Genomic DNA, 469 nt, shown 5'->3' on the forward strand with positions numbered 1-469 from the left:
ATATATATATATATATATATATATATATATATATATACACACATATATATATATACATATAAACACTTGTATGACGTAACTGCATTAGGATCTAGATTCCGGGCAGGTAGCTTATTAGAAAATGATATAATCCAGATCTGGCCAACCAGATCGAATGTTAGGGAACGAATGTAATTGCTTCACCCACCCGAATGAGTAAAACCTTGAACAAAAGCTGCATAGGAATGTCTACCCTGGATGCGTATATATTGCCCCTGAATCATCTAAATGCACGTCACTGTTACATCAATGGATATTGGGACGTTTATCCGGCAGAAACACGTGTCGGATTGGAATCTAATAAGAATAACCACTGGAGGAAATAATTTTTGAAGATGCATAATTCTCTATTTTTCTTTACGATGTCTTCTTTCTACATCTATATACATACACACACACACACATATATATAGATATATGTATATACATA

This window comes from Octopus bimaculoides, chromosome 2 (assembly GCF_001194135.2).
Source record: "Octopus bimaculoides isolate UCB-OBI-ISO-001 chromosome 2, ASM119413v2, whole genome shotgun sequence".
NCBI lineage: Eukaryota > Metazoa > Mollusca > Cephalopoda > Octopoda > Octopodidae > Octopus > Octopus bimaculoides.